This window comes from Lathyrus oleraceus, chromosome 1 (assembly GCF_024323335.1).
Source record: "Lathyrus oleraceus cultivar Zhongwan6 chromosome 1, CAAS_Psat_ZW6_1.0, whole genome shotgun sequence".
In the NCBI taxonomy this organism is placed as follows: Eukaryota; Viridiplantae; Streptophyta; class Magnoliopsida; order Fabales; family Fabaceae; genus Lathyrus; species Lathyrus oleraceus.
In genome coordinates this window covers 32,095,039-32,120,529 of record NC_066579.1, presented here as the reverse complement: position 1 = coordinate 32,120,529, position 25,491 = coordinate 32,095,039, and the positions used below count along the sequence as shown (strand labels likewise).

Sequence of the window (25,491 nt, the reverse complement as noted above, 5' to 3'; positions counted from 1 at the left end):
TTCAAATTATTATTAAATGAAGATGAAATGAATTGTGCAACTATGTTGTGTTATTATATGTGCTATTGGTTTTGTTGTATTAAGTTTGTAATTGATTTTTGAAATATTTATTTTATTATGTTGTGAACATGTGATTATGTCTGACATATCTATGAATATTAGTTTATTTAATAAACGGTTCAACCGTAACATTAACCGATTGAATCAATTGAACCTTAAACCAGAAATTTCACCGGTTCGATCTTCGGTTCAATTTTTAAAACATTGATGAACCTATAAAAATTGGCATTTATAGGATATGTCACATAAAATTTATATATTCATATATATGAAACTAATTTATTTGACCAACAAATTATTTGATAAAATATAATGTACATAATCTATTTCAAATTAATATTTATTAACTTATTCTATAAGTTAGTCTGATGTTCTTATCCTCTTAATATTAAACACAATAACATTGAAATAAAAGTGAAGATTTCTAATTTGAAATATATCGGCATGAAGTTAAAATTTCCAAAATGGCACAACAAAAACTAATCGAGGTAATACAATTCATTGATAGAACAAAACGTTAGGTTTTGTAAAAATAATTTTCATAAATAAATTAATATTTATTAGTAGACAATACACTACTTGTAACAATCATGGGCTTTATGAGAGATTAAAAACAAAAGCGATTGGATTTTAAACCAATGGTTTAGGCCAAGATATTACATTCTGGAAAAATAGTAGAAAAATAAATTTTAATAAATTTTATTTAATATTTATTAATAAGGATATCAAATTATTGTTTTTTAAGTTTGGAATATATTTTTCTCTTATTTTATCAATATTCATATAATACAGAAAAACTTAAGTGTTGCCCAATATTTTTTATCAAAATAATACTTAAAAGTAATATTGTTGTTTAAGTTACAGAAAATACAGAAAATATTGTTATTCCGAATTAATATATATATTTATTTTATATTTAATTAGAAGATCCCTTTCGTTCTGATAATATCTTACACATTAATATTTAAATTTTTTTTGACTATTTTCAATTTGAAATGTGTTTCCATCTATTTTAAATTTTCCATAATGATATATAAAAAAAAATTAGCAAATACAACTCCTTTATAGATTGAATCATTAAAATTTTATAAAATAAGTTAAAATTTGTGGTTAAAAAATTTCAAGATAAAAAATTGTTAAATTTTCCAACAGTATTTTGTTAGATTTTTGGACAACTGAAAGAGTTTTGTTTCTAAATTTCACTGTTGGATATGAAAGACGTTGTAATCACATAATATAGAGAAAAAAAATTTATAACTATTCAAAAAAAATTACATTTTATTTTGTACCATTGGATGGGAAGACATTGTAGCCAAAAAGATGTTATAAAGATATTATATAGACTAAATTCTCAGCATTTGTAGATTAATTATGGGATCTACATAAAGCAATTCGGAAAATAAAATTTCACTCTTAAAAGATATTGAGAAATAAAATTATCAAATTCTTTTGTTTTGAGTTTAGAAACTATTTAATATTCATGACAATTTAATAAATGACTAAAAAATGTTTTACTACTAAAAGAGATGTTATTAAAACATATTAAAGTTGACATTTCAATGGCTTTTTTTTACACAGACATTTAATAGGTTATGTCGTATAACACTTGTATATTTATATGATGTTTAATTCTGAACAATAATGTATCCCATCATTATATGGTATGAATAAAAATTTAAATCTATCCCAAAAATAGTTTAATTTTTGAGAAATTATATAATTAAAATAATATTTGGAAATTTTGTGTAGTATTATTCATTGGGTCGATTTAAAAAAAGCATATAAAATAAATAAAAAGATTTAAATTAAAAGATTGAATTTTCAACAATCAAAATAATATCTTATTTCATAATTCAATTCCCAAAGTCCTTATAAATAGGCTCTTGCAAGATGTTTACTTCAACATTTAAAAATAAAATGGCATCCTACAAGACTCTCTTTTTAACCATTTTGATTATTTGCATTGCTTCAGGCATGGTTGCCGGTAATTATCTATTTATAAAACTCAATTTGCATTGCTTCATATTCATTGTTATGTTTTTAATTAAATTATCTATTTATAAAAAATAATCTTATCAACATAATTTTATATATTATTGCTAATGGAATGAAATGATAGTTTCAGGAGCAGGCGGAAAATTATGCTTCATATCGAATTTTTGTCCAACTGCACCAGAACAGTGTGACCATTTTTGTAAAGGATCATTGGGCAAACCAGGTGGCTCGTGTTTAGGGGGTGAATGTTGTTGCAATTTGTAAAGTTTGAATACAAAATAAACAATTTCTTTGCTTGTTTCTTTCTTTGTTTGAATACATTCATCTACCAACACTCCATCTGAAATTTACATAAAAAAAAATTTGAAGTATCAATCATGTAATTTCATTTTAAATATTTATTTTTATAATTTCTATTGATTAATTGGTATACAAATTTAATAATTCTCAACACTAAACTTATATTTAATTATTGTATTTACAAATTATTTAATTAATAGTTGTTATGGATTTTATAATTATAGTTATAAAAATAATGAAAAACATCACTAACTTATAAAAATAATCTACCATAAACTTCACATGACAAAATATTCATATTCCTTTAAAGAAAAAGGTGCGATATTTTGTTTTTATTGAGACTGTGGAAATATAATATAAACTATTTTTTAATGTATGACATTTATTATTCTTTAAAAAAATATATCAAATAAATACTTGTCTAATAACAGTAGATTTTAGCATTAGTTAATAATCAAAAATACAAATGACATCCATTATTTTTGTAAAAATAATAATTAAAATCTAATTTTGGGGTTTAAATTATCATAAAATCTCATCAAGTTATTTGGTCAATTGGTTTGAATTATAATAAAATATATTCAAATTATTTGATCAAATATAGTGAAAATAATATATTTTTAATAATTATATAATTATTTCATTAATAAAATAGACGGATGTTCTCAACCTCATGCTATTAAACACAATGGAACAACAAAATATATTTTAGGGAACACAATTAATTTATAGATGGAATTATTAAAGTTTAATGAAAAAATTTAAAAATAAATTTGTTAAAGAATAACTTAATATTTATTACCTGGAAAATACTCTACTTTACATATTTAATAGATTATTAAATGATTTTTTTAACTTTCGAGTAGTTTTTATTGGTTTTTTTTTATGGATGCGTAAGAATTAGAGAAAAATCCATATATTGGCCAATATTTTTATTAAAATACTACCTAAAATCCATCCGTAAATATTTTTATTTTATTCTATAATATTGATTATGAAAGATATTTTATTAAATAAAAATATCATCGAGATTATATGATATGCACTTGAAGAAGAATTATGGGTTCTACATAAAGTAATTTTAAAATTAAGATTCATTTTAAAAAGAAAACCAGAAAGAGAGTTATAATATTTTAAAATCAAGAGTTGAGAAAATATTTCACATTATTAATCGTGACTAATAAAAGAGATCTTAATTGAACGTATAAAAGTTGGAATTTAATAGGATATGTCGTATAAAATTTGTATGTTTTTATATGTACGAAAATAATTTATTTGAACCCAGTATTTTAAAAATTGGATCGAACCGGTCGGTTCAATCGGTTTGTCCGGGAATCGGAGATGAATCCGGTTGGGTCAACCTTTCAAATCCGCTACTGGATCAAAACCGGAGTAAAATCGAAAAAACTAGATTGAACCGGCCGATTTGTAAAACCGGAAAAACTAGATTAAACCGTCTAAAATCATTTGAACCAAAGAACCGGAGTCGGTTTCGTTATACCGTCTGGTTCAGAAAAATACATCAAATTGACCATTTTGTAAAAAAAAAATGTCAATATTAAAACTTAACATGCATTCACCAACCACAAAAAATAATTATATTTTCTTACACCCATACAAACTTCTAAGTTTCGTCACATCGTTATAGTTTTTCTTTCAACTACACTGTATCATCATCACGTCGTCTCTTTCAAACATAATCACGATGTCCAGCTCAATGTTAATTGTCGTTTAATTCAATATTGTTTGTTGTTGTCAACTATAACTTATTTGTCTTAGTTCAACTCGATTTTTTTTGTTTAATTAAGTATATTGTATTCTTTATATTTTGTATTCTATTTTATTTAATTTATGTATTCTTAGTTATTTGAACTTTATTTTACTTAGTATCTTATATTATTTTAATTTTGGTTTGAATTAGCTTAACTTATTTTATTATAATTTTTTAATTTGTTCAAATTATTATTAAATGAAGATGAAATGAATTGTGCAACTATGTTGTGTTATTATATGTGCTATTGGTTTTGTTGTATTAAGTTTGTAATTGATTTTTGAAATATTTATTTTATTATGTTGTGAACATGTGAATATGTCTGACATATCTATGAATATTAGTTTATTTAATAAACGGTTCAACCGTAACATTAACCGATTGAATCAATTGAACCTTAAACCAGAAATTTCACCGGTTCGATCTTCGGTTCAATTTTTAAAACATTGATGAACCTATAAAAATTGGCATTTATAGGATATGTCACATAAAATTTATATATTCATATATATGAAACTAATTTATTTGACCAACAAATTATTTGATAAAATATAATGTACATAATCTATTTCAAATTAATATTTATTAACTTATTCTATAAGTTAGTCTGATGTTCTTATCCTCTTAATATTAAACACAATAACATTGAAATAAAAGTGAAGATTTCTAATTTGAAATATATCGGCATGAAGTTAAAATTTCCAAAATGGCACAACAAAAACTAATCGAGGTAATACAATTCATTGATAGAACAAAACGTTAGGTTTTGTAAAAATAATTTTCATAAATAAATTAATATTTATTAGTAGACAATACACTACTTGTAACAATCATGGGCTTTATGAGAGATTAAAAACAAAAGCGATTGGATTTTAAACCAATGGTTTAGGCCAAGATATTACATTCTGGAAAAATAGTAGAAAAATAAATTTTAATAAATTTTATTTAATATTTATTAATAAGGATATCAAATTATTGTTTTTTAAGTTTGGAATATATTTTTCTCTTATTTTATCAATATTCATATAATACAGAAAAACTTAAGTGTTGCCCAATATTTTTTATCAAAATAATACTTAAAAGTAATATTGTTGTTTAAGTTACAGAAAATAAAGAAAATATTGTTATTCCGAATATATATATATATATTTATTTTATATTTAATTAGAAGATCCCTTTCGTTCTGATAATATCTTACACATTAATATTTAAATTTTTTTTGACTATTTTCAATTTGAAATGTGTTTCCATCTATTTTAAATTTTCCATAATGATATATAAAAAAATAATTAGCAAATACAACTCCTTTATAGATTGAATCATTAAAATTTTATAAAATAAGTTAAAATTTGTGGTTAAAAAATTTCAAAATAAAAAATTGTTAAATTTTCCAACAGTATTTTGTTAGATTTTTGGACAACTGAAAGAGTTTTGTTTCTAAATTTCACTATTGGATATGAAAGACGTTGTAATCACATAATATAGAAAAAAAAAATTTATAACTATTCAAAAAAAATTACATTTTATTTTGTACCATTGGATGGGAAGACATTGTAGCCAAAAAGATGTAATAAAGATATTATATAGACTAAATTCTCAGCATTTGTAGATTAATTATGGGATCTACATAAAGCAATTCCGAAAATAAAATTTCACTCTTAAAAGATATTGAGAAATAAAATTATCAAATTCTTTTATTTTGAGTTTAGAAACTATTTAATATTCATGACAATTTAATAAATGACTAAAAAATGTTTTACTATTAAAAGAGATGTTATTAAAACATATTAAAGTTGACATTTCAATGGCTTTTTTTTACACAGACATTTAATAGGTTATGTCGTATAACACTTGTATATTTATATGATGTTTAATTCTGAACAATAATGTATCCCATCATTATATGGTATGAATAAAAACTTAAATCTATCCCAAAAATAGTTTAATTTTTGAGAAATTATATAATTAAAATTATATTTGGAAATTTTGTGTAGTATTATTCATTGGGTCGATTTAAAAAAAGCATATAAAATAAATAAAAAGATTTAAATTAAAAGATTGAATTTTCAACAATCAAAATAATATCTTATTTCATAATTCAATTCCCAAAGTCCTTATAAATAGGCTCTTGCAAGATGTTTACTTCAACATTTAAAAATAAAATGGCATCCTACAAGACTCTCTTTTTAACCATTTTGATTATTTGCATTGCTTCAGGCATGGTTGCCGGTAATTATCTATTTATAAAACTCAATTTGCATTGCTTCATATTCATTGTTATGTTTTTAATTAAATTATCTATTTATAAAAAATAATCTTATCAACATAATTTTATATATTATTGCTAATGGAATGAAATGATAGTTTCAGGAGCAGGCGGAAAATTATGCTTCATATCGAATTTTTGTCCAACTGCACCAGAACAGTGTGACCATTTTTGTAAAGGATCATTGGGCAAACCAGGTGGCTCGTGTTTAGGGGGTGAATGTTGTTGCAATTTGTAAAGTTTGAATACAAAATAAACAATTTCTTTGCTTGTTTCTTTCTTTGTTTGAATACATTCATCTACCAACACTCCATCTGAAATTTACATAAAAAAAAATTTGAAGTATCAATCATGTAATTTCATTTTAAATATTTATTTTTATAATTTCTATTGATTAATTGGTATACAAATTTAATAATTCTCAACACTAAACTTATATTTAATTATTGTATTTACAAATTATTTAATTAATAGTTGTTATGGATTTTATAATTATAGTTATAAAAATAATGAAAAACATCACTAACTTATAAAAATAATCTACCATAAACTTCACATGACAAAATATTCATATTCCTTTAAAGAAAAAGGTGCGATATTTTGTTTTTATTGAGACTGTGGAAATATAATATAAACTATTTTTTAATGTATGACATTTATTATTCTTTAAAAAAATATATCAAATAAATACTTGTCTAATAACAGTAGATTTTAGCATTAGTTAATAATCAAAAATACAAATGACATCCATTATTTTTGTAAAAATAATAATTAAAATCTAATTTTGGGGTTTAAATTATCATAAAATCTCATCAAGTTATTTGGTCAATTGGTTTGAATTATAATAAAATATATTCAAATTATTTGATCAAATATAGTGAAAATAATATATTTTTAATAATTATATAATTATTTCATTAATAAAATAGACGGATGTTCTCAACCTCATGCTATTAAACACAATGGAACAACAAAATATATTTTAGGGAACACAATTAATTTATAGATGGAATTATTAAAGTTTAATGAAAAAAATTTAAAAATAAATTTGTTAAAGAATAACTTAATATTTATTACCTGGAAAATACTCTACTTTACATATTTAATAGATTATTAAATGATTTTTTTTAACTTTCGAGTAGTTTTTATTGGTTTTTTTTTTATGGATGCGTAAGAATTAGAGAAAAATCCATATATTGGCCAATATTTTTATTAAAATACTACCTAAAATCCATCCGTAAATATTTTTATTTTATTCTATAATATTGATTATGAAAGATATTTTATTAAATAAAAATATCATCGAGATTATATGATATGCACTTGAAGAAGAATTATGGGTTCTACATAAAGTAATTTTAAAATTAAGATTCATTTTAAAAAGAAAACCAGAAAGAGAGTTATAATATTTTAAAATCAAGAGTTGAGAAAATATTTCACATTATTAATCGTGACTAATAAAAGAGATCTTAATTGAACGTATAAAAGTTGGAATTTAATAGGATATGTCGTATAAAATTTGTATGTTTATATGTACGAAAATAATTTATTTGAACCCAGTATTTTAAAAATTGGATCGAACCGGTCGGTTCAATCGGTTTGTCCGGGAATCGGAGATGAATCCGGTTGGGTCAACCTTTCAAATCCGCTACTGGATCAAAACCGGAGTAAAATCGAAAAAACTAGATTGAACCGGCCGATTTGTAAAATCGAAAAAACTAGATTAAACCGTCCAAAATCATTCGAACCAAAGAACCGGAGTCGGTTTTGTTATACCGTCTGGTTCAGAAAAAGACATCAAATTGACCATTTTGTAAAAAAAAAATGTCAATATTAAAACTTAACATGCATTCACCAACCACAAAAAATAATTATATTTTCTTACACCCATACAAACTTCTAAGTTTCGTCACATCGTTATAGTTTTTCTTTCAACTACACTGTATCATCATCACGTCGTCTCTTTCAAACATAATCACGATGTCCAGCTCAATGTTAATTGTCGTTTAATTCAATATTGTTTGTTGTTGTCAACTATAACTTATTTGTCTTAGTTCAACTCGATTTTTTTTGTTTAATTAAGTATATTGTATTCTTTATTTTGTGTATTCTATTTTATTTAATTTATGTATTCTTAGTTATTTGAACTTTATTTTACTTAGTATCTTATATTATTTTAATTTTGGTTTGAATTAGCTTAACTTATTTTATTATAATTTTTTTATTTGTTCAAATTATTATTAAATGAAGATGAAATGAATTGTGCAACTATGTTGTGTTATTATATGTGCTATTGGTTTTGTTGTATTAAGTTTGTAATTGATTTTTGAAATATTTATTTTATTATGTTGTGAACATGTGATTTTGTCTGACATATCTATGAATATTAGTTTATTTAATAAACGGTTCAACCGTAACATTAACCGATTGAATCAATTGAACCTTAAACCAGAAATTTCACCGGTTCGATCTTCGGTTCAATTTTTAAAACATTGATGAACCTATAAAAATTGGCATTTATAGGATATGTCACATAAAATTTATATATTCATATATATGAAACTAATTTATTTGACCAACAAATTATTTGATAAAATATAATGTACATAATCTATTTCAAATTAATATTTATTAACTTATTCTATAAGTTAGTCTGATGTTCTTATCCTCTTAATATTAAACACAATAACATTGAAATAAAAGTGAAGATTTCTAATTTGAAATATATCGGCATGAAGTTAAAATTTTCAAAATGGCACAACAAAAACTAATCGAGGAAATACAATTCATTGATAGAACAAAACGTTAGGTTTTGTAAAAATAATTTTCATAAATAAATTAATATTTATTAGTAGACAATACACTACTTGTAACAATCATGGGCTTTATGAGAGATTAAAAACAAAAGCGATTGGATTTTAACCAATGGTTTAGGCCAAGATATTACATTCTGGAAAAATAGTAGAAAAATAAATTTTAATAAATTTTATTTAATATTTATTAATAAGGATATCAAATTATTGTTTTTTAAGTTTGGAATATATTTTTCTCTTATTTTATCAATATTCATATAATACAGAAAAACTTAAGTGTTGCCCAATATTTTTTATCAAAATAATACTTAAAAGTAATATTGTTGTTTAAGTTACAGAAAATACAGAAAATATTGTTATCCGAATTAATATATATATATATATATATATATATATATATATATATATATATATATATATATATATATATATATATATATATATATATATATATATATATATATATATATATATATATATATATATATATATATATATATATATATATATTTATATTAATTAGAAGATCCCTTTCGTTCTGATAATATCTTACACATTAATATTTTAAAAAATTGACTATTTTCAATTTGAAATGTGTTTCCATCTATTTTAAATTTTCCATAATAATATATAAAAAAATAATTAGCAAATACAACTCCTTTATAGATTGAATCATTACAATTTTATAAAATAAGTTAAAATTATGGTTAAAAAATTTCAAAATAAAAAATTGTTAAATATTCCAACAGTATTTTGTTAGATTTGGGTTCAAGCTTAGTTGAAATTTTTCGTTTCACATAAACTTCGCAACCCCAAATCTTCATGTAAGACATATATGGTTTCTTACCACTCCATGTCTCAGATGGTGTCTTCTCAACCTTTTTGGATGGAACACGGTTAAGTGTGTAAGCTATTGTCAATAGTGCATGTCCCCAAAAGGAGTTTGGAAGATCGGCGTGACTCATCATGGATCGGACCATGTCTAACAGGGTTCGATTTCTTCTATCAGATATACCATTCCATTGGGGTGTTCCAAGAGGAGTAAGTTGGGATAGGATCCCACACTCTTTCAGATGGTCATCAAACTCTAGGCTTAAATACTCACCACCTTGATCTGATCGAAGAGTTTTAATATTCTTACCTAGTTGGTTTTGTACTTCATTCTTGAATTCCTTGAACTTTTCTAAGGACTCTGATTTGTGTTTCATTAAATACACATAACCATATCTACTGAAATCATCAGTAAATGTGATGAAGTACTGAAAACCTCCTCTGGCTGGTATGTTCAGTGGTCCACATACATCAGTATGTATGAGGGCCAAAAGATCATTTGCTCTTTCACCTTTTCCTGTGAATGGAGACTTTGTCATCTTTCCAATTAAACAAGATCTGCATGTCTCATATGATTCATAATCAAAAGAGTCCAAGAGTCCATCTTTATGGAGTTTGGAAATGCGTTTCTCATTTATGTGGCCTAATCGACAATGCCAAAGGTAAGTTGGATTTAACTCATTAGGTTTCATCCTTGTAGTATTAATGTTATAAATAGGCATTTCAAGATCAAGGACATATAGTCCATTGTTCATTTGTGCACTAGCATAGAATATATCATTCAAATAAATTGAGCAATAATTGTTCTTTATTATAAATGAAAAACCAAACTTGTCCAAACAAGAAACGGAAATGATATTCCTGCTAATTGCAGGTACATAATAATAGTTCTCTAACTGAATTATTAAACCACTAGGTAAAGTCAATACATAAGTTCCTACGGCTAAAGCATCAACCTTTGCTCCATTGCCAACTCGTAGGTCAACTTCACCTTTTGCCAAATCTCTACTCCTTTTTAGCCCCTGCACATTGGTACAAATGTGAGAACTGCATCCAGTATCTAATACCCATGATGCAAAAGTAGATAAATTCATTTCAATAACAAAAATACCTGAAGTTGAAGTCTCTACTCCATTCTTCTTATCTTCCAGGTACTTTGGGCAGTTTCTCTTCCAGTGTCCAGTCTTACCGTAATGGAAGCAAGTGCCTTCCTTTGCTATGCCTCCACTAGACTTCAAAGCAGCAACAGTGGGTTTGGGTTTGGCAACTTCCTTGCCTTTCCCTTTATCAGCCTACTTGGTGGGTCTTTTGTTCTGTCTCTTTCCGTTTCCGATCATCAGAATGGACTTCCCTTTTGACTTCAGATTCTGCTCAGCAGTTCTTAACATGGCTAGCAGTTCAGGAAGAGATTTGTCCATATCATTCATATTGAAATTTAGGACAAATTGACTGAATCTATCTGACAACAATTGCAAGATCAAATCAGTCGCAAGTTCCTTTCCGAGGGGAAACCCCAACCTCTCAAGGTTTTCCACATACCCAATCATCTTGAGCACATGGGGACCTACAGGGGCTCCCTCCGCTAACTTGCCTTGAAAAAGGACTTTTGAAACTTCAAACCTTTCATGCCTTGCTTGCTCTTGATAGAGCATCTTCAGGTGTTCGATCATATCGAACGCTGCCATGTTCTCATGTTGCTTTTGCAACTCTGAGTTCATGGTAGCTAGCATGAGACAAGCAGTTTCATTGGCATCATCGACATGCTTCTTATAAGCATCTCTTTCTGCCTTAGGTGCAAAACTAGGAGGTTCCTCTTCAGGAACATGTTTCTCCAAGACATACAGCTTTCTATCATGTTTGAGGACAATCCTCGGATTTCGGTGCCAATCCAGAAAATTTGTCCCAGACAATTTTTCCTTGTCAAGGATTGATCGCAAAATGTTGTTAGAGGTGTTTGTTGTCATGCTGATCTACATGAAAATAATGAAAATATAAGTATCAATAACATATTTAATTAGGCCTTTACCATTTGATCCCACTATTTTATTAAAAACAAATGACCCTCGCCATTTGATTCGGAAAATCCCGTTCGAAGATTTTCTAGTGGGTCGAGATCCACATTTCACTTTGTTTTAAGTCCGCGTCGGTGGATTACACAAAACTAGGTTATTTAGGTAGGAACTCCTTCCAATTGTATCTAATACAACTCTCGAACATTTTAGTTGGGTGAAAAACTCCTTATTCCAATCCATCACATGGATCATTTCCAACTCTTGCTTCTAAACATATATAATCTTATTATAATTTGTTTAGTTAAGTTTGACCCATTGTTTTAACAATTGGATATTACAATTATCCCATCGCACCTTACTAATATAGAACATGCACCTCGCGTAGGCGAAACCTACATTATCTGATACTAGTCTTGATGAGTGCTAAAACTTGGAAAGCATAAACTTAATATTTAATTAGAGGGAATTTGTAATTATTCTGATCTCACCGACTTATTTATCATATAAATCGTCTCTCACATGCATCAACATACATTCACATGCATCAACATACATAATGAAACAGTTATGGCCCCTAGCGCAATTGTTCTCCCAAGCCAATGAGAGAACCTAAGCTAACATAATAACGATCTAAGTTTCTCCAAGCAAGATCTTCAAGGTTGTCCTCCTTTGATATTGAATTCTTGTCTTTCTTCCTAACATTACATTACATAAAAGAAACTCGTTTTACATACGAGGGAGTGAGATGAGAAAAGAAGTTACATTAAGAGATTAAAAGAGAGGCACGCCACGCAGGTCGTATTTTAAAAACCCAAAATAAAATAAAGGAAAACTAAGGCCATAACCGATCACTACAAGACAATAATAATAAACACATTATTATTATTTATTTTAATTATTTTAATTAATTAAAACCAAATTAAATTTTGGCGACCGATCACACTACGCAGAGTTAGCCGGGGTTCCGCTGACCGATCAGCGGACGGGGGTCAAGGGGGCAGCGCCCCTGGCCGAAAATTTTAATGAACAATTCATTTGAAATTGACATCGTTTTTCGCATCAACATCTGATACTTTAAAGCAAAACTCTTGCGCAGTCACAACCCTAATCGTATAACTCTTTGACAACACAACCCTTGTGTCGTCATTAACCCTAATGCACCAATTTCAGACCGTCAAACACACCTCGATTGTTGATCCAATATGATTGATCAACACGTCATTTTTTCACCATACTAATGTCAAATCAAGAAGCAAACGACCATTGGTCGCCCAAAGGAAAATAACCATTAAGTGTTTGAATGAACGAAATAGAAACAGTATATCATATATACCGTATTTTGCATCAAGATTACTTATATCATATATATAACCTGATCGGTCTCAATTGCATAACCTATGGACGATCAATGTATCGCTGCTTCACCATACTAATGTCGGATTCCGAAGCATAGTCAACATCAATCATCCAAATCGTACACACATGATGCCAAATTTAATTACTCGTTTATTCTTTGATTCATTTTGTCTTTTAATCGTATTAATACAAAAAATACAGAAAATAAACAGCTATCAGATGCATGGTTTCGTAAGTGGCTCTGATACCACTGAAGGAGAAGAGCAATCCAAAATGCAACGGAACTTAAAATTTATCCTTTAGTGATCCTTACGAATGAGCATGATCAGTGATAGAATCATTACCTCTTGTGGCAATTGTAACCTTTGATGCAGATCTACGGAGCGATCACAAATATTGAACGACGACAACGCCTCTACTCAGTCCACACGAACGGATTCCTTCAATCTCAGTGTTAGCTGCTACGAATGAAGGCTTTGAGTGAGAGAGAGAGAGAGAAACGAAATTGCAACTGCACAAATGCTTCTACACAAGGGTTCTATTTATAAAACCACTTGTGTGGGCTGAAAGCTAAAAAGCCCACTCAAGTGTATGTGGCCCATATCTTATAATATGCCAAACAGTATTTTGTTAGATTTTTGGACAACTGAAAGAGTTTTGTTTCTAAATTTCACTGTTGGATATGAAAGACGTTGTAATCACATAATATAGAGAGAAAAAATATAATATTTTATAACTATTCAAAAAAAAAATACATTTTATTTTGTACCATTGGATGGGAAGACATTGTAGCCAAAAGATGTAATAAAGATATTATATAGACTAAATTCTCAGCATTTGTAGATTAATTATGGGATCTACATAAAGCAATTCGGAAAATAAAATTTCACTCTCAAAAGATATTGAGAAATTAAATTATCAAATTCTTTTATTTTGAGTTTAGAAACTATTTAATATTCATGACAATTTAATAAATGACTAAAAAATGTTTTACTACTAAAAGAGATGTTATTAAAACATATTAAAGTTGACATTTCAATGGCTTTTTTTTTACACAGACATTTAATAGGTTATGTCGTATAACACTTGTATATTTATATGATGTTTAATTCTAAACAATAACGTATCCCATCATTATATGGTATGAATAAAAATTTAAATCTATCCCAAAAATAGTTTATTTTTGAGAAATTATATAATTAAAATAATATTTGGAAATTTTGTGTAGTATTATTCATTGGGTCGATTTAAAAAAAGCATATAAAATAAATAAAAAGATTTAAATTAAAAGATTGAATTTTCAAAAATCAAAATAATATCTTATTTCATAATTCAATTCCCAAAGTCCTTATAAATAGGCTCTTGCAAGATGCTTACTTCAACATTTAAAAATAAAATGGCATCCTACAAGACTCTCTTTTTAACCATTTTGATTATTTGCATTGCTTCAGGCATGGTTGCCGGTAATTATTTATTTATAAAACTCAATTTGCATTGCTTCATATTCATTGTTATGTTTTTAATTAAATTATCTATTTATAAAAAATAATCTTATCAACATAATTTTATATATTATTTCTAATGGAATGAAATGATAGTTTCAGGAGCAGGCGGAAAATTATGCTTCATATCGATTTTTTGTCCAACTGCACCAGAACAGTGTGACCATTTTTGTAAAGGATCATTGGGCAAACCAGGTGGCTCGTGTTTAGAAGGTGAATGTTGTTGCAATTTGGAAAGTTTGAATATAAAATAAACAATTTCTTTGCTTGTTTCTTTCTTTGTTTGAATACATTCATCTACCAACACTCCATCTGAAATTTACATAAAAAGAATTTTGAAGTATCAATCATGTAATTTCATTTTAAATATTTATTTTTATAATTTCTATTGATTAATTGGTATACAAATTTAATAATTCTCAACACTAAACTTATATTTAATTATTGTATTTACAAATTCTTTAATTAATAGTTGTTATGGATTTTATAATTATAGTTATAAAAATAATGAAAAACATCACTAACTTATAAAAATAATCTACCATAAACTTCACATGACAAAATATTTATATTCCTTTAAAGAAAAAGGTGCGATATTTTGTTTTTATTGAGACTGTGGAAATATAATATAAACTATTTTTTAATGTATGACATTTATTATTCTTTAAAAAAATATATCAAATAAATACTTGTCTAATAACCGTAGATTTTAGCATTAGTTAATAATCAAAAATACAAATGACATCCATTATTTTTGTAAAAATAATAATTAAAATCTAATTTTGGGGTTTAAATTATCATAAAATCTCATCAAGTTATTTGGTCAATTGGTTTGAATTATAATAAAATATATTCAAATTATTTGATTAAATATAGTGAAAATAATATATTTTTAATAATTATATAATTATTTCATTAATAAAATAGACGGATGTTCTCGACCTCATGCTATTAAACACAATGGAACAACAAAATATATTTTTGGGAACACAAATAATTTATACATGGAATTATTAAAGTTTAATGAAAATAATTTAAAAATGAATTTGTTAAAGAATAACTTAATATTTATTACATGGAAAATACTCTACTTTACATATTTAATAGATTATTAAATGATTTTTTAAACTTTCGAGTAGTTTTTATTGGTTTTTTTTATGGATGCGTAAGAATTAGAGAAAAATCCATATATTGGCCAATATTTTTATTAAAATACTACCTAAAATCCATCCGTAAATATTTTTATTTTATTCTATAATATTGATTGTGAAAGATATTTTATTAAATAAAAATATCATCGAGATTATATGATATGCACTTGAAGAAGAATTATGGGTTCTACATAAAGTAATTTTAAAATTAAAATTCATTTTAAAAAGAAAACCAGAAAGAGAGTTATAATATTTTAAAATCAAGAGTTGGGAAAATATTTCACATTATTAATCGTGACTAATAAAAGAGATCTTAATTGAACGTATAAAAGTTGGAATTTAATAGGATATGTCGTATAAAATTTGTATGTTTATATGTACGAAAATAATTTATTTGAACCCAGTATTTTAAAAATTGGATCGAACCGGTCGGTTCAATCGGTTTGTCCGGGAATCGGAGATGAATCTGGTTGGGTCAACCTTTCAAAACCGCAACTGGATCAAAACCGGAGTAAAATCGAAAAAACTAGATTGAACCGGCCGATTCAATCGGTTGGTCTGGTAATCGGAGATGAATTTGGTTGGGTCAACCTTTCAAAATCACTAGTGGGTCAAAACCGGAGTAAAATCGGAAAAACTAGATTAAACCGTCCAAAATCATTCGAACCAAAGAATCGGAGTCGGTTTTGTTATACCGTCTGGTTCAGAAAAATACATCAAATTGACCATTTTGTAAAAAAAAAATGTCAATATTAAAACTTAACATTCATTCACCAACCACAAAAAATAATTATATTTTCTTACACCCATACAAACTTCTAAGTTTCGTCACATCGTTATAGTTTTTCTTTCAACTACACTGCATCATCATCACGTCGTCTCTTTCAAACATAATCACGATGTCCAGCTCAATGTTAATTGTCGTTTAATTCAATATTGTTTGTTGTTGTCAACTAAAACTTATTTGTCTTAGTTCAACTCGATTTTTTTTGTTTAATTAAGTATATTGTATTCTTTATATTTTGTATTCTATTTTATTTAATTTATGTATTCTTAGTTATTTGAACTTTATTTTACTTAGTATCTTATATTATTTTAATTTTGGCTTGAATTAGCTTAACTTATTTTATTATAATTTTTTAATTTGTTCAAATTATTATTAAATGAAGATGAAATGAATTGTGCAACTATGTTGTGTTATTATATGTGCTATTGGTTTTGTTGTATTAAGTTTGTAATTGATTTTTGAAATATTTATTTTATTATGTTGTGAACATGTGATTATGTCTGACATATCTATGAATATTAGTTTATTTAATAAACGGTTCAACCGTAACATTAACCGATTGAATCAATTGAACCTTAAACCAGAAATTTCACCGGTTCGATCTTCGGTTCAATTTTTAAAACATTGATGAACCTATAAAAATTGGCATTTATAGGATATGTCACATAAAATTTATATATTCATATATATGAAACTAATTTATTTGACCAACAAATTATTTGATAAAATATAATGTACATAATCTATTTCAAATTAATATTTATTAACTTATTCTATAAGTTAGTCTGATGTTCTTATCCTCTTAATATTAAACACAATAACATTGAAATAAAAGTGAAGATTTCTAATTTGAAATATATCGGCATGAAGTTAAAATTTCCAAAATGGCACAACAAAAACTAATCGAGGAAATACAATTCATTGATAGAACAAAACGTTAGGTTTTGTAAAAATAATTTTCATAAATAAATTAATATTTATTAGTAGACAATACACTACTTGTAACAATCATGGGCTTTATGAGAGATTAAAAACAAAAGCGATTGGATTTTAAACCAATGGTTTAGGCCAAGATATTACATTCTGGAAAAATAGTAGAAAAATAAATTTTAATAAATTTTATTTAATATTTATTAATAAGGATATCAAATTATTGTTTTTTAAGTTTGGAATATATTTTTCTCTTATTTTATCAATATTCATATAATACAGAAAAACTTAAGTGTTGCCCAATATTTTTTATCAAAATAATACTTAAAAGTAATATTGTTGTTTAAGTTACAGAAAATACAGAAAATATTGTTATTCTGAATTAATATATATATTTATTTTATATTTAATTAGAAGATTCCCTTCGTTCTGATAATATCTTACACATTAATATTTATTTATTTTTTGACTATTTTCAATTTGAAATGTGTTTCCATCTATTTTAAATTTTCCATAATGATATATAAAAAAAATAATTAGCAAATACAACTCCTTTATAGATTGAATCATTAAAAATTTATAAAATAAGTTAAAATTTGTGGTTAAAAAATTTCAAAATAAAAAATTGTTGAATATTCCAACAGTATTTTGTTAGATTTTTGGACAACTGAAAGAGTTTTGTTTCTAAATTTCACTGTTGGATATGAAAGACGTTGTAATCACATAATATAGAAAAAAATAAAAAAAAAATTATAACTATTCAAAAAAAATTACATTTTATTTTGTACCATTGGATGGGAAGACATTGTAGCCAAAAGATGTAATAAAGATATTATATAGACTAAATTCTCAGCATTTGTAGATTAATTATGGGATCTATATAAAGCAATTCGGAAAATAAAATTTCACTCTTAAAAGATATTGAGAAATAAAATTATCAAATTCTTTTATTTTGAGTTTAGAAACTATTTAATATTCATGACAATTTAATAAATGACTAAAAAATGTTTTACTACTAAAAGAGATGTTATTAAAACATATTAAAGTTGACATTTCAATGGCTTTTTTTTATACAAACATTTAATAGGTTATGTCGTATAACACTTGTATATTTATATGATGTTTAATTCTGAACAATAATGTATCCCATCATTATATGGTATGAATAAAAATTTAAATCTATCCCAAAAATAGTTTAATTTTTGAGAAATTATATAATTAAAATAATATTTGGAAATTTTGTGTAGTATTATTCATTGGGTCGATTTAAAAAAAGCATATAAAATAAATAAAAAGATTTAAATTAAAAGATTGAATTTTCAAAAATCAAAATAATATCTTATTTCATAATTCAATTCCCAAAGTCCTTATAAATAGGCTCTTGCAAGATGCTTACTTCAACATTTAAAAATAAAATGGCATCCTACAAGACTCTCTTTTTAACCATTTTGATTATTTGCATTGCTTCAGGCATGGTTGCCGGTAATTATCTATTTATAAAACTCAATTTGCATTGCTTCATATTCATTGTTATGTTTTTAATTAAATTATCTATTTATAAAAAATAATCTTATCAACATAATTTTATATATTATTGCTAATGGAATGAAATGATAGTTTCAAGAGCAGGCGGAAAATTATGCTTCATATCGAATTTTTGTCCAACTGCACCAGAACAGTGTGACCATTTTTGTAAAGGATCATTGGGCAAACCAGGTGGCTCGTGTTTAGGGGGTGAATGTTGTTGCAATTTGTAAAGTTTGAATATAAAATAAACAATTTCTTTGCTTGTTTCTTTCTTTGTTTGAATACATTCATCTACCAACACTCCATCTGAAATTTACATAAAAAAAAATTTGAAGTATCAATCATGTAATCTCATTTTAAATATTTATTTTTATAATTTCTATTGATTAATTGGTATACAAATTTAATAATTCTCAACACTAAACTTATATTTAATTATTGTATTTACAAATTATTTAATTAATAGTTGTTATGGATTTTATAATTATAGTTATAAAAATAATGAAAAACATCACTAACTTATAAAAATAATCTACCATAAACTTCACATGACAAAATATTCATATTCCTTTAAAGAAAAAGGTGCGATATTTTGTTTTTATTGAGACTGTGGAAATATAATATAAACTATTTTTTAATGTATGACATTTATTATTCTTTAAAAAAATATATCAAATAAATACTTGTCTAATAACCGTAGATTTTAGCGTTAGTTAATAATCAAAAATACAAATGACATCCATTATTTTTGTAAAAATAATAATTAAAATCTAATTTTGGGGTTTAAATTATCATAAAATCTCATCAAGTTATTTGGTCAATTGGTTTGAATTATAATAAAATATATTCAAATTATTTGATCAAATATAGTGAAAATAATATATTTTTAATAATTATATAATTATTTCATTAATAAAATAGACGGATGTTCTCAACCTCATGCTATTAAACACAATGGAACAACAAAATATATTTTAGGGAACACAATTAATTTATAGATGGAATTATTAAAGTTTAATGAAAATAATTTAAAAATAAATTTGTTAAAGAATAACTTAATATTTATTACCTGGAAAATACTCTACTTTACATATTTAATAGATTATTAAATGATTTTCTTAACTTTCGAGTAGTTTTTATTGGTTTTTTTTTATGGATGCGTAAGAATTAGAGAAAAATCCATATATTGGCCAATATTTTTATTAAAATACTACCTAAAATCCATCCGTAAATTTTTTTATTTTATTCTATAATATTGATTATGAAAGATATTTTATTAAATAAAAATATCATCGATATTATATGATATGCACTTGAAGAAGAATTATGGGTTCTACATAAAGTAATTTTAAAATTAAGATTCATTTTAAAAAGAAAACCAGAAAGAGAGTTATAATATTTTAAAATCAAGAGTTGAGAAAATATTTCACATTATTAATCGTGACTAATAAAAGAGATCTTAATTGAACGTATAAAAGTTGGAATTTAATAGGATATGTCGTATAAAGTTTATATGTACGAAAATAATTTATTTGAACCCAGTATTTTAAAAATTGGATCGAATCGGTCGGTTCAATCGGTTTGTCCGGGAATCGGAGATGAATTCGGTTAGGTCAACCTTTCAAAACCGCTACTGGATCAAAACCGGAGTAAAATCGAAAAAACTAGAGTGAACCGGCCGATTTGTAAAATCGGAAAAACTAGATTAAACCGTCCAAAATCATTCGAACCAAAGAACCAGAGTCAGTTTTGTTATTATTAGATTTAATTATTAGATTTAATTCATATTTAAGTTTGTTAGATATTAGATTTAAATATTAGATTTGATTCATATTTAAGTTTGTTAGATATTAGATTTAAATATTAGATTTGATTCATATTTAAATTTGTTAGAGGCTTATAAATAGGGTGTCAATCATTGTAACTTTTAATCCTTTTTGTAGCCGTTATTCTCTGAATAAGAATATTTCCATTCATCATATATTCTACCTTTGCACCAACAATTGGTATCTAGAGCTCCGGTTCGGATTCATTGGGAAACACGGGAAACACGAGTGAACGTGAGGTCTTGTGTGTTTGATTTTGATTCTTAGATTCGTGTTGAATCTTGAACAAAATCTGATCAGAATTTTAATTCTGTGGGTTGGGAAACACTGTGTGAGAAATCTGAGTGTACTGTGCAAGGTAGAAAGATGAACGGAAACGGCAACATGAACACCAAACTTCCAGTATTTGACGGTAAAAACTGGAATCGTTGGATGATCCAAATGCGTGTACTGTTCGGTGCTCAAGATGTTCTAGATCTTGTCACTGATGGTTATGTTCCGGTAGCAGCAGATGCGACGGATGAACAGAAAAACGCGCAGAAGGAAGTAAGGAAGAAAGATCAGAAAGCATTGTTCTTCATTCATCAATGTGTTGATGTAAATGTGTTTGAGAAGATTGCAGATTCAACGACAGCAAAGGCTGCGTGGGACACACTGGTTAGATGTTATGGTGGTGACGCATCAGTGAAGAAGGTGAAGCTTCAGTCCTTGAGAAAGCAATATGAGAATCTCAACATGAAGAATAATGAGAAAGTTTCTGAATACATCTCCAGAGTGATTCTGATCACTAATGAGATGAAAGCGTGTGGAGAAACTCTTTCTGAAGAAACAATCATGGAGAAGGTATTGAGATCCCTTACCTGTCAATTTGATTACATTGTGGTAGCAATAGAACATTCCAAAGATCTGAGCACCATGAGAATTGAAGAGCTGCAGAGCAGTCTAGAAGCGCAAGAGTTGCGTTTGACTGAAAGAACTTCTGAAAGGGAAGTAGAGCAGCAGGCTCTGAAAGCAACTTCTGATAGGAGGTATCAGAAGCAGTCAGAAGTCAGGAGAAGATCTGATGGTGGTCAGAAGTCAGAAAGCTCAACCTCTGATAGACAAAAGAATGCTCAGAAGGGAAAAGAGAAGTATGACAAGAAGAAAATCCAATGTTACTGCTGTAAGAAGTTTGGTCACTTTGCTAGAGACTGTTGGTCAAACAAGGAGAGAAAATCAGAAGAAGCAAATATAGCCAGAAGTTCTGATGACGAATCTGTGCTATTGATGGCCTCTGAATCTGATGATATGGATCTGATAGACTGGTGGTATATGGACACTGGCTGTTCAAATCATCTCACTGGAAACAAGAAATGGCTGGTTGACTTTGACTCTGAAAAGAGGACAAAGATCAGATGTGCTGATGATAAATATCTTAATGCAGAAGGTATGGGAAATGTCAGAGTGATTCTGAACAATGGGAAAACAGCATTGATTCAGAACGTGTGGTATGTACCTGGCATCAGAAGCAATCTGATGAGTGTGGGACAATTAATTGAGAAAGGTTTTTCAGTTACCATGAAGGACAATCTTCTGAAGCTGTATGACTGCAATCAGAAGTTGATTATGGAGTCAGAACAGGGAAGGAATAGAACATTCAAGGTGAATGTCAGAACTGCAGACTCAGAATGTCTTAGTGCAACAAGTGCTGAGAAGGAGAGTGAGCTGTGGCACAGAAGATTTGGTCACTTGAATTTCAGAAGCTTAAAACATCTGAATTCAAAGAAGTTGGTACATGGAATTCCTGCAATTAAGAAGCCTGAAAAGTCATGCAAAGTTTGCATGGAAGGAAAACAACCACGATTGCCATTTGCGTCAGAAACTGCTCCAAGAGCAAAACATGCCTTGGGAGTTGTACATTCTGATGTGTGTGGTCCATTTCCAGTAGCATCGATTGGAGGGAATAAATACTTTGTGTTATTTGTTGATGAGTTCACAAGAATGACATGGGTATCCCTTATTAAGTTTAAACACGAGGTGTTTGATGAATTCAAGAAGTTCAGAATGAAGGCTGAGAATCAGAGTGGTCAGAAGTTGAAGATTCTTAGAACTGACGGTGGAGGTGAGTATAACTCCAAAGAGTTCCAGAAGTTCTGTGAGGAGAATGGAATTGAGCATGAGGTTACTGCTCCTTATACCCCTCAACACAATGGTCTTGCTGAAAGAAGAAACCACACTTTGCTTGATATGGTGAGAAACATGCTAAAGGAGAAGAAGCTTCCTCAGAAGCTCTGGGGAGAAGCTGTTGCCACTGCAACGTATGTACTCAACCGATGTCCTACAAAGAAGTTGAAGGAAATAGTTCCAATACAGAAGTGGACTGGAGATAAGCAAAGTGTTAGTCATCTGAAGGTGTTTGGTTCTGTTTGCTATAAACATGTTCCAGAAGCCAGAAGACAGAAGCTGGATGATAGAAGCAAAGTGATGATTCTGATAGGGTACCACAGTACAGGTGCATACAAGCTCTATTGTCCAGAAACCAATAAAATTGAATTCAGTAGAGATGTGATTGTGAAGGAATCAGAAGTTTGGAATTGGGATAAGTCTCAATCTGATTCTAATGTTAGAACCTCTGAAGAAAGGTCAGAGTTCAAATTTCTGAGGTTGGAGTAAACTCTGACGTTGATTCTGACTCTGATAGTGATCCAGAATCTGATGTTCCAGACTCTGATGTTTCAGACTCTGATGATCCAGACTCTGATGACCCAGACTCTGATGGTAATCCAGATTCTGGTGGCAATTCAGACTTTGGAAATATGCCAGAACCTTCAGATGGTCAAAGCTCTGGAGGAAGTCAACCATCTGAAGGTAGAAACTCTGAAGTTGAAGACTCTGAACAAGTTCAGAGACCACAAAGAGTCAGAAACATCCCCAGAAGATATGCAGAATTTGACATGCTGCAAGACACTGAAGTAGACTCTGAAGGAGAAGTTATTCAGTGTGCCATGTTAGTAGACTCTGAACCCATAAGTACAGAAGAGGCTCTTAAGCAGAAGCTCTGGCTGAAGGCCATGAAAGAAGAACTTGATGCTATAGAGAGAAACAAGACTTGGAAGCTGACAGAACTTCCAAAAGACAAGAAAGCCATCAGCGTCAGATGGGTTTTTAAGCAGAAGTTAAAGCCAGATGGTTCAATTGGCAAACATAAAGCAAGATTGGTAGCCAGAGGATTTCTACAGAAACCTGGGCTGGATTACTCTGAAGTGTTTGCACCTGTAGCAAGACATGAAACAATCAGAATGGTGATTGCAATAGCTGCTAACAGGAATTGGCCTCTGATGCATTTAGATGTAAAATCTGCATTTCTGAACGGTCCATTAGAAGAAGAAGTTTACGTGTCACAACCTCCTGGATTTGTGAAAAAGAATCAGGAAGGGATGGTGTACAGATTATACAAAGCTCTATATGGATTGAAACAAGCGCCCAGAGCTTGGAATAAGAAGATTGATTCTTTTTTCAAGAAGCAAGGCTTTCAGAAATGTGAGATGGAGTACGGTGTCTATGTTCAGCATACTTCTGAAGGAAATATGACTCTGGTATGCTTATATGTTGATGATATACTGCTGACTGGAAGTTCTGAACAGGAGATAGCTAAGTTCAAGAAAGTTCTGATGAATGAATTCGAAATGACTGATTTAGGCAAAATGACATACTTTCTAGGGATGGAGTTCAGATACTCTGAGAAAGGTATTATTTTGCATCAGCTCAAGTATGAATTAGAACTTCTGAAGAGATTTGAATTAGAGAATTGTAAGATTGCTGTCACACCTTCTGATACAAATCAGAAGCTGGATTCTGACTCTGATGGAAAGGATGTGGACGCTACAACCTTCAAACAGTTAGTTGGTTCTCTGAGGTATTTGTGCAATACCAGACCTGATATTTGCTATTCAGTTGGGATGGTTAGTAGGTTCATGAGTAAACCTAAGTGGTCCCATTACCAAGCTGCAGTCAGGATTCTGAGGTATATCAAGGGAACTCTGAAGTATGGAGCATTACTTCCTTCTGGAAGAAAGGATGAGTCAGAACTTCTGAGTTATTCAGATTCTGATTGGTGTGGAGACAGAGTTGACAGAAGAAGTACGTCTGGGTACTTATTCAAATTTCTGGGAGGTCCCATTTCTTGGTGTTCCAAGAAGCAACCTGTTGTGGCGTTGTCAACTTGTGAAGCTGAATATATTGCAGGTGCTGTTACTGCATGCCAAGCTGTGTGGATTCTGAATCTATTGCAGGATCTGAAGATTAAAGTAAACAAACCTCTGAAGCTGATGATTGACAACAAGTCTGCAATCAATCTTGCCAGAAACCCAGTGTTGCATGGGAGA

The 25,491-nt window shown here is 28.0% G+C and overlaps 1 long non-coding RNA gene across 3 annotated transcripts; it reads left to right on the top strand.

Moving 5' to 3' along the window:
* The first annotated feature begins 1,980 nt into the window (after window positions 1-1,980).
* LOC127082003 (uncharacterized) lies at window positions 1,981-15,302 on the top strand. 3 transcript variants are annotated; one of them, XR_007788149.1, is made up of 2 exons: window positions 1,981-2,044; window positions 15,003-15,302. It is a non-coding gene; the product is annotated as an uncharacterized LOC127082003 (long non-coding RNA). The 3 variants fall into 3 exon arrangements; XR_007788146.1 differs by lacking the exon at window positions 1,981-2,044 and adding an exon at window positions 6,292-6,355; XR_007788143.1 differs by lacking the exon at window positions 1,981-2,044 and adding an exon at window positions 14,804-14,867.
* The last annotated feature ends 10,189 nt before the right edge of the window (window positions 15,303-25,491 follow it).